The following is an 8,669-nucleotide window of genomic DNA, read 5'->3' on the forward strand; positions in this document are numbered from 1 at the left end:
GTGTGGCCGGCACGCCCGGGAGCGCCGCGCGCATGCGCCCGGCCGGGCGCCCGGGCCTGTGGCGAGGCGACGCGCTACGGCCCGGCAAAGGGAGGGAACCTGGGCCGGTGGCGCTGGGTCCGCGACCGGGGGTCTCGGGCCGGCTACTCGTCCGCGCGTGCTCTCGCGGGCGGGCGGACGGACAGCCGGAGCCCGGGGCTGTTTGTGCCCGAGAGGCGGGCTGATGGGCAAGCAAACTGTTGCTTTTCTCCTTCCACTGGAACCGAAACGGGGAGGGTTGGAAAAGCACGGGAAGGAACTGTAGGAGGCGGCTCGACAAATGGGTGAGCCGTAAGGAGTGGTGATTCCGAAAAGGTTGTCAGCACACTAATGGTAGAAGTCTTTTCTTTCTTTTTTTTTTTAACCTAAGAATTTTCGAAGTGTGCCTCTCAGCACTTTGGGGTTTTCATCAGGTCCTTGGGAGGAAACTATCGAGTGGCGGGCGATCGGGATTGATTGCCGCGGCGCTCCTCTTCTGGAACCTGAAGGCGAAGAAGGTGGGTCACGTGCGCAGGACGCGCTTTCCCTCCTCGTCGGTGCCCGCGTCCGGCTTGGAAAATCCCCGAAGATCGCGGTCGTCTGTCACATTCCGAAAACCCGTGTGGTCGCCTCTTGGGGCAGGAGAGCCGCCTCCTCAACTCCCAGAACGGAGTTCTTGTTCTACAAGCAAATACGTGTCCACTGTCGGTCAGGAAATATTAAGGGAGACAAAGCTTTGTTTTATCTTCTCGCGCCGACAGAGCCACTGAAAATCTCCGCAGTTGTGTAGCTTGAATTGTCCGTTTGCGGGGTCCTGAAAGAGCGGTTTAATAGTCGGTAGGTTCTGTGTGTATTTTGGAAGAGCAAACGAGTGACTGAAATCTGTTTTAAAAATTAATAGGAAAATTTGTGGTAGGTCCAGTAATTAATTGATAAACTCGTTATTGTGAAAATACTGAACGGAGCATTTGCATAGGTCTTGGGGGATTGTAGCAGCTTGATTATAGGGGTGACAGGAAAAGGAAGAAGAGTGGTCCAAGTGATCCACTTTTTTAAGGGAATTCCAGCTACCGTACATTCTACACGCCAGTCACATATACGCAGTATGTTTGATCATTTTTTTCTGTCCCATTTTCAAGAGGCGTCATACAACATCAAACTAAAATGTAATGCCACAACCTACATGTAAGGTAAAAGAAATTATGTCCACATGATGGTGTTTGTTAGGCAGCCAATAAAAATCATTTTGTGTAACATGGTGTGCAGTATGCTTAAGCATATCGAAAAAAAATTAATGTGACCCCTTAACAGTGGAGTTACAGGTAATTTTTATTTAACATTGGAGCTCTTTGGTAAAATTTGAGGTGAAATATTTTCTTCATTTCCAGAGGAGCTTTTCCTACTTTTATAAGCACATTTATTTAGCACAGGTTAAAAAATGAATATACAATTTTAAGTTTCCATAAACCTGAAAAGGCATTGCTTCAAATATGTGAGTTATAAATGTTTGCTGGCCACATATGAGTAAAAAATGGTTAGCTTCCGGAGTAAATGCAGCACTCTTTATACTTTAGAGTGGTTGGTACTAGAAGGTCCCCAAAATTGCTTGCTAATAGAATGGATTTTAAACAGTTTTTGAGAAATTATAAGTATAGATAAGATTGGAACGTCTGTGTGGGTAAAACAGATACTGGAATACTGAATCAGAATTTTAAAGATGAAAAGAAACCATGGAAATTATCTAGTAAACCTTACTTTATAAATGGGAAAACTGAAATTCAGAGAGGTTAACTGACTTGCTAAAGGTCACAAAGTAACAGAACTGGGTCTAATACCTAGATCAATCCCTTCTATAACAATATTAGTATCTGACATGTATTGAGTAATATGTTTTAAGCTCAAGAATAACTCATTTAGGGGCACCTGGGTGGCTCAGTCGGTTAATCATCTGCCTTCGGCTCAGGTCATGATCCCAGGGCCCTGGGATCGAGCCCCGCATTGGGCTCCCTGCTCAGCAGGGAGTCCGCTTGTCCCTCTGCTCTTCACCCGGCTTGTGTTCTCTCTCTCTCTCTCACTTTCACTCTCTCTGTCTCCCAAATAAAATCTTTTAAAAAAAATTTTTTTAAATAACTCATTTAATCCTATCAACAATTCAATCCATTCTACAGGTAGGGAAACTGAGGCAGAAATAGGTTAGATAACTCCTCAAGGTTACCTGATACACACAGCTGATAGGCAACTGAGCCAGCATTTGAACCCAAGTAGTATGGCTCTGAGACTCATGACCTCAGCCATTATGCTATACTGCCTATACCATGTCGCCTACACTATACCATAACCATTTGGATCACACCATATGTGAAAGATGAGCCAGCAGATCCTGTCATTTGTGAAAGGCATTAAAATGCTATGTCCAAGTTTATGGAGTTGCTAAATCACAAGAATTTAATTGAAATTCCACAGGGCTCTAGAGCTTAGACTTTGGACATCATCTAGAATTATCATCCTACCTCTAAAAACACTGCACAAATCATCCCACTGCACAAATCATCCCGGAAAAATTATGTCTTCATTGTTCACTGCAGCAACCTAGGTGACACATTATTACGCTTTAAGGAACTCTGTGATCCTTAAAGTCTGGAAATATGTCCTTATGATTAACCTAAGACCATTTTATGGTTTAAAATTATTCTCTCATCTTCAAGGCAGGAAAATTCTACACACACATACACATTTATTATTGCTGCATAAGAAACCACCCTAGAAATAGTGCTTTAAAACCATTTTATATACTCTCAATTCTATAGATCAGTGATTCAGATCAGCCTTGTCTGGGATCATGCAGGTAATCATTTGGCATCTTAACTGAGCACACTCATGACTGGTTGTTGGTGTTGACTATGGGCTGGACCTATCTCCTAGCCTTTATTCCTGGGCTTCATATGTAGGCAGCATGCCAGGCAGGTAGAAACAGGAAGCCGTAAGACCTCTTGAAGCAGAAGTTACACGACATCACTTCTATCACATTCTGTTAGTCAAAGTAGGTCAAAAGGCCAGCATAGATTCAGGAATTGGGAAAACAGATTCCCCTTATGGATGGGAAGAACAGCAAAGTCCCATTTCAAAGGGACATGCATAATAGGAATGGGAAGGATTATTGTGATGGTCTTTGCATATACTCTTTCACAATAGATAATTATTTCAAGAATGGTACTAGCTAATTAAAGCTGTTGAATTTTTTTAATGCTATATGATTCATACGATTCCTTTAAGAACAGCAAAACAAGAAGATACTAATCAAACCTATTCTTTAAATAATTGGGCCAATTTGGTGGCCTTGTGTAGATAAACTGATGATTACTTAACTTTTCCAAGTAGACTTGCTTTTTGAAAGGTTTTCCCATCTGTTTTTAAACACATCCCACTAAAACACAGCATAAAAACCTAACACCAAATAGAAGTAATTATGGTTTCTATAGAACTTTTACTCTGGTCCAGATTTTGCTAGCTTTGATAATGAGGTGGCATTTTATAACACAAATAATTAAATTCATAATTAGGTACAAATCAAATTATGGGCCAAAGTAGAGGCTGAGAGTTTAGAAAGAGTCATGGAAAAATTGATTTACAGGGACAAATATTAAACTGTTGCTCTTTTATCAACTATATAGAATTACAAGCAACATAATATGAAAAAAGAAGATAATGCTTTCCCTAAGGTGTTTATTTTAAGGAGAGTAAGGAGTAGGTTGTACCTGTGTTGCTATCCGGGAGATAAGTTGCCTACCAGGAAACCCTGACATGAACTTATATCTTTCATTCCTGGTGCTAAGGCACACTTAGGTCTTGCTGGCCAGGTGACACAATGCATGCACCATGCTGTCGTATGGGCACCAAACCATCCTTGACAAGTCTTCCATTCAAATGCATTTCAGATAGCATTTAAGTGAATTTCATTTCTTAAAAATGTTTTTTGGTTATAAAGGAGTTTGTTCATAAGTCTGTATTATAATCTAATAATACCTAATGATAATTTTGTCACTTTTGAACTCAATGTGCTAAGTGCTTTTCTAGTTTTTCACTGAAACCTTACAAAGATCCTGGGTTAGATATTACCCCATTTTATGTAAAGAGAAACAGATAATTAGTGTCCGAGCCAAGATTTAAATATAGGTCTGAGTCCAGGTCCTATGCCTCAAGTTACATATATTCTAATGATTACTAAAACTTTATCTCCAGGTCAGACCTGTCCCTGGAGCCTCTAAACTCTTAACTACCCATGAGACAGACCATCTGAATTTCCCCAGGCATCTCAAAGTTAGCAGGACCAAAACTGAACTTCTTACCAAAATGTTCTTTCTCTTTCAAATTTTAACCAACAGTGTTCCTATCCAAAAGGCTCTCAAGACAGAAGCCTTGGAGTCAAAGGAAGAGCATTGGCACAGATGCAAAGTAACGGAGGTTACTTGTATACAGGTTTCTCATCTCACTTATCCCCAACATCTAACCTACCACCATAAACAATTTGTTATACCTCAGAAAGCTCGAGAAAATAGTTTCCTCTCTCCATATGCACCATCAATCTTCTAGTCTAAAACCCTATCTCTGAACCATTGCCATAACCACCTCCATGGTCTCCCTACCACCCATCTCTCCCTCCCTCAATTACTCCACACTATCAACAGAATGATATCCAAACCGATCCAATATTACTCCCCAACTGAAAATCTCTGTTGACTGCCAATTTTTTACATGAAGAAATAAAATCTTAACAAGAAGCATATAATCAGCGTACATTTTGAGGTCAGAAAAATCTGGATGTTAGTCCTATCTCCATCAATCATGGGTTTATATTATATTCCAAACATCCTGCCAAACTGAGAACATACAGTAAGACAAGTTTTCTTCCCTTTAGTCAACAAAAATTTACTTACTCCCTTATATACCAGGTCCTAGGAAGACATCCATGGATAATTTAGGAAGTTCTTATCCTCTTGGAGTCTCTAGTCTAATTATTGAGGTGTTCCCAATCTAATAATGATGACATGTAAAAAAAAAAGTATATTATTTCATAATAATCACATAAGACAGGCACAGTAGAGATGAGTGAAACCATGGAATTATAAGGTCCCATACACAACAGGAGCAGGGGGACAGGGAAAGGGAGCATTTGCTGCAAAGGGTTTTTCAACTCACTTGAATTAGAGAAGAGAACATTATAGAGGATGAATAAATAAGGTGTTGGTTTTTTCCAAGTAAATATTATAATGTTTCCAAGACCTATTCCTTAAGGATAGCTGGCTAATAGATTATCTATTGTTATGTATTAACAGGGTAATGCATTCTAAATTCTAAATTGTAAATGTTTTGTGATTCTATTTAGACAGGTAGTCATTGAAGAGTTTTGTATTTGGTATTATATCATTAAAAAAGCATTCTAGGGGTGCCTGGGTGGCTCAGTCAGTTAAGAGTCCGACTCTTGATTTCGGCTCAGGTCATGATCTCAGGGTCTGAGATTGAGCCGGGCATCGGGCTCAGCGCTGCGCTTGGAGCCTGCGTAAGATTCTCTCTCTCCTTCTCCCTCTCCCCCTCCCTGCTCATTCTCTCTCTCTCTCTAAAATAATAAACAAAATAAAATAAAATGCATTCTGAGTTTTTCATTCTCTCAACTGCTCCTCCTTATGGCCAAAGGAGTTTATTTTCAAGACTGATTTAATAAGGCTGTGGAACAGAATGAAGTTAACTCGTTTATGTAACTCTAACTTCCTTAGCGTATTGATCTGAACTACCAAATCCAAAATCTTCTCTAATGATAAAGTATCAGAAAAAAATGTACACTTTTGGCTTATGGAAACTGAGTCAAAAGCTAAAAATCCATACATATGCCTCAGGTCTTAATTCCAACTGAACACATAGACTGCTACGTATCAAACCATAACCTCCAACAAAGTATTATTTTAATGAAACATTTAAAGTAAGTAACTGGTTTCTGAACTTATATTTGTCCAAGATTTTAAATAATTTCTAAAATAATTTCTACAAAATGATCACTTTTTTATCTTAAATCAACAGTTATTTTCCCATTCAAACTTTCTTAATTTTTTTCAAATGAGAGTTGTCTATCGTGAATATAAGAGATCTCTAAAATTACAGCATATGGAAGGAGATGGTATTTTATATAGTCAGGAAGCTCGCTGGGTGTTTCTTCTACTCTCAAGTCATCAGAGAGCGACAACAGACTGTTTATAAAGCAATTCCAGTGTTGTCATTGTCATATATAGAGTAAGAAAAAGTTAGATTGGTAAGAATTTTGAAAAAGAGCATCAGGAAGTTACTCCCTCCATTCAGGCAGAGTAGCTTTTATTTAGGATAAAAGCACCATAGGATCCAGAATGTCAAGATTCTTGGTAAGACCTGTGTTGCTAGGCAGTCCTAAATCATCCAATGTCACCTACGTGCTGGAGTTAATCACTGTTTTCAATACCATAGAATGACACTTTCTTCTTGGAACTTTTTGGGGGAATATCTAAATCTGTCACTCTCTTCTCATATAAATGCTTTTGGAAAAAAAAAGTGAGTCCGTTCAGTGTCTTTCTAAACATCTTATTTCTAGAAGAGACAGTATGCCAACTCAGTGAGGAATGACCGTTTCATTTATGGGAATAAACTTGCTTTACATTTCTCAGAAATTTTATTTTAAAAAGGAACAATTGCTATAGAATATTCAAAAATTCCCCCATTAATGTTAGTTCTCTTTTCTTAATCACTTGTGAAACTGAGAACAGTTATACAGTAAGGTGAGCAAAGATCTCATTGCAATCCCTCCTTTTCTAAATTGTGGTCTTTCTGGTCATAAGAAGGTCATTTTAAACCTGGAACCCAGCCAGATGAATGAAGATGCAAAATAATGCACACGTCAACTAGATTAATAAAATGAATGTCCAGGGTGCCTGGGTGGCTCAGTTGGTTAAGCGACTGCCTTCGGCTCAGGTCATGATCCTGGAGTCCCGGGATCGAGTCCCGCATCGGGCTCCCTGCTCAGTGGAGAGCCTGCTTCTGCCTCTCTCTCTGCCTGCCTCTCTGCCTACTTGTGCTTTCTCTCTGTGTGTCAAATAAATAAATAAAATCTTTAAAAAAAAAAATGAATGTCCAAAGACTGTTCAACTTAAGTGCTGCATTTTATTTGGAAAACATTGAGATATTTGTATCTCATCTAACTGTCCCTTGGAATTTCACTTATAGATAACAAAGACCTCATGTTTTCTGGGAATTAAAAAAGAGTCTACAGAAGATATTTTGCAGTCTACTTGTTCATCCTTACATCATCCTTGTATTAGAAAGAGGGGAAAGAATTCCAAGAAAAAATATAAAGAGGTGGTGAGGAGAAAGGAAAGTGTAATTGGCATTAATAGGTCAACTGTTGGTTTGTGTCTGTTTATGAAAGAAACCAGTGAGTAAAATACATATTCTAACTTTGAATTAGGAGGGGCAAGAAAATATAACTCTTGATTTCTTACTGCATGATTCACATGAGAAAAGTGTGTTCAAATTTACCATATTTTGAACTACATGAGTTTAAAGGCATGAAGATTTGGCTCAATTACCAATCATTTTTGCACAATGTCAGGGTTGGAAAAAACTTCAAAGTCATCTTTTAAACTCCAACCTTCCATCTAAAGCTTGCATCTCCTTTACAATATTCCTGCCAAGGGCCGAGCTAAAGTTTGAATGTTTCTAAGTATTAGGGAATTTACCACCTCCCAAGACAATCCATTCCACTTTATTCTATTGTGTTCAAATTGGCCTTCCTGAGCTTCTCACACCCAGCAAGTATGAGTATATAGAACATATGTAATTCCATATAATTCCTCTTCCATCCAACACCTCCATATGTATTTGAAGTCTTTGCTGAGTAGGCGAAATTTCATTAGTTTATCCTCTAAAAATATCAATTATCGAATTAGTGTATTTTGATTCATTCATGTAACAGGTATTTAGTGAGCACCTGCGTTATTCCAGTAACTGTACCAAGGATTGGGAGATGTAATGATGAGCAAAAACAAAAACCAAAACCATGATCTGCACCTTCATGGAATTTACAGCTGTCTGATTGCTGTCCCCCCACAGGTTATATGAAATCTATTGTTTTCATGCACGTGCTTTCATTAATTTACTTTCTGATTAAAAATGCCAAAACAACTTTAAAAAGAAAAAGCTTTCCTTCTATTAAACATTCAGCAGAAAAATCATGATTATCAACAGAAACACTCAATTTACATAATTTGAGAAACCATACCTCTGCCAAAAATACACTACTGCTTATACTTATGAGTTAGTACAAATATACATAAGAATGTCTTTTGCTATGATTTATTTATATAGACAAATTAATTTGCATAAGATATGATTCATTAAGAGAATACAATTACTTGAATAATCAAAAGTCATTTATGAAAATCAATTAGCTGACTTTTTGCAGTTTTCAGATAGGACAGAAATCTTTGTGGATAGCAGGCCTAGTTCTTACATACTCCAATAGTTTGATTTGCTACAGAATTAAATTTGCAGATGAGCTCGATGTTGGTAGTAGGATTAGGTTAAGAGCAAGAAAAAAACATTCAAGGGGCGCCTGCGTGGCTCAGTCAGTTAAG

General features: G+C 38.6%; 1 long non-coding RNA gene across 1 annotated transcript; it reads left to right on the top strand.

Moving 5' to 3' along the window:
* Window positions 1-34: 34 nt before the first annotated feature.
* On the top strand, window positions 35-1,734 carry LOC118021048. Its single transcript, XR_004682087.1, has 2 exons — window positions 35-372; window positions 453-1,734. It is a non-coding gene; the product is annotated as an uncharacterized LOC118021048 (long non-coding RNA).
* Window positions 1,735-8,669: the final 6,935 nt, after the last annotated feature.

This window comes from Mirounga leonina, unplaced genomic scaffold (genome assembly GCF_011800145.1).
Source record: "Mirounga leonina isolate KUSES-001 unplaced genomic scaffold, KU_Mleo_1.0 Mir_174, whole genome shotgun sequence".
NCBI classification, from domain to species: Eukaryota; Metazoa; Chordata; class Mammalia; order Carnivora; family Phocidae; genus Mirounga; species Mirounga leonina.